This window comes from Cebus imitator, unplaced genomic scaffold, assembly GCF_001604975.1.
Source record: "Cebus imitator isolate Cc_AM_T3 unplaced genomic scaffold, Cebus_imitator-1.0 Scaffold797, whole genome shotgun sequence".
NCBI lineage: Eukaryota > Metazoa > Chordata > Mammalia > Primates > Cebidae > Cebus > Cebus imitator.
The window spans coordinates 237865-239602 of record NW_016108112.1 but is presented as its reverse complement, the minus strand read 5'-3'; the positions used below and the strand labels follow the sequence as shown (position 1 = coordinate 239602).

The 1738-nt window shown below is 50.6% G+C and overlaps 1 long non-coding RNA gene across 1 annotated transcript; it reads right to left on the bottom strand.

Annotated features, from left to right (window-relative positions):
* Positions 1-578: 578 nt before the first annotated feature.
* Positions 579-1285, bottom strand: LOC108297389. The gene is made up of 2 exons (XR_001822190.2): positions 996-1285; positions 579-842 (listed from the first exon to the last, which is right to left on the bottom strand). It is a non-coding gene; the product is annotated as an uncharacterized LOC108297389 (long non-coding RNA).
* Between the last annotated feature and the right edge of the window lie 453 nt (positions 1286-1738).

Here is a 1738-nt window from a genome sequence, read left to right as displayed (position 1 = left end):
TGGAGTGCAATGGCGCGATCTCGGCTCACCGCAACCTCCGCCTCCTGGGTTCAGGCAATTCTCCTGCCTCAGCCTCCTGAGTAGCTGGGATTACAGGCACGCACCACCATGCCCAGCTAACATTGCATATCTCATTAGCATCTTAAATCTTCCCCCAAGAGTGTGGTTTTTATTATTAAAATGAGCAAAGCGTCAGCTTGAGGACAGGTCAAATCAAAATGCACATGCTCTCTAGAAGTAAAAGTCCCTACGGAAGACAGGTTCCAAATGACCCCAGTTACTCAACATCTTAAAAGTCGCTCCCACAAAGCTGGAACACTGTCTGTTCCTGAAGGATCAGGTCCCATTTGTGTCTCCGAGACACTGGCAAGTCAGGCCCGACTTGAGATGAGACCGATGATTTCAATTGTAAAATGCCTAAATCGTCAGCAGCTTCAGGTTGCATTTTGGAGCTTGTCCACTTTAATGGCTTGATGAAAATGCCTCACAAGACTCGTGCCTCGGAAATGGGGTTTTCTCCTTTACTTTTAGCAGATTTCGTGCAACTCTACACTTAACCTTCCTAATGCATCGACTTCCACATTCATGAAAAAACCGCCATTGAGAGTGACATTTCCAGGAAGTCACAGTCCTGGTCACTGCTCTACAGAGCTCTGAAGCTGTTCATAATCAGGCCAGGTGGAAGATTTCTCTCAAAAGCAGTTGAGCACGCGCTCTGGCTAGAGAAAAAAGAGGGTTGTGGCACAATGGAGAGTGTCTCGGATACCAGGGCAGTTTCCCCAACAGTTTAGGAAAGAAGCAGCGCCCTGGGCTGCAGAAGACACAATGCTCTGGAAAGAACCCTGGGTGCAGGTGAAAGAGAAAATCGAGCAGGACAGGACCAATCGGGTGAGGACAACCCGCCCGATTTGGGCAAAGGTAAGGTATCTTTGTAGGGTAATGCCCTCCTCAGTGCCCAGCCCAGACCTTCCCTTAACATCCACATCTGTACTCACTATCCTTGGCAAAGAGTCGGTATGGATTCAGAGCCCAGCAGTACTTTGTACATCAAGAAGTCAACACCGGTCTGCCCCTCCCTGCAGGGCTATGCACTCCAGATCCCGGGACATGCTGGGATTATAGTTCTAAAGCCTACCGACAAACAGGCTGAGAGCAGTTGAGGGACTAGAGCTCCCAGCATATGACTAGGTGGGATGCGGACCACTTTGCTCCTCTTTCCAGAGCTGCGCAAAGCCCTGGAGCCTGCTGCATGCTGGGATTGTAGTCCTGCAGCTGCTTGACCAAAGGGCTGGGAGTGTTTATAAGCATACATGTCCCAGCAAGCCTAGGGAGGTGCACACAGCCCCATTTCTTCACTTGTCCCTGAGACTGGTGCATGCTAGAATTGTAGTCCTGCAGCCCTGTGACCAAAGAGCTGGGAGTGTTTATGAGCATATATCTCCCAGAAAGCCTGTGGAAAGCCACACACAGTCCCGCCTCTTCCTCCAGTGACGCGCACTGTCACTGGCCCCGGTGTATACTGGGATTGTAGTCCTTCAGCCCTCTAACAAAAGGTCTGGTAGTCTTTCTAAAACTACACATCTCCCAGCAAGGAGAAGGAGACACTCACTGCCCTGCCGCTTCCTCGTGTAATGCGCACTGTTCCTGAGCCGAGTGCATGCTGGAATTGTACTCCTGCAGCCTGGTGATAAAAGGCTGGGAGTGTTTATGAGACTACATCTCCCAGCAAGCCAAGCGA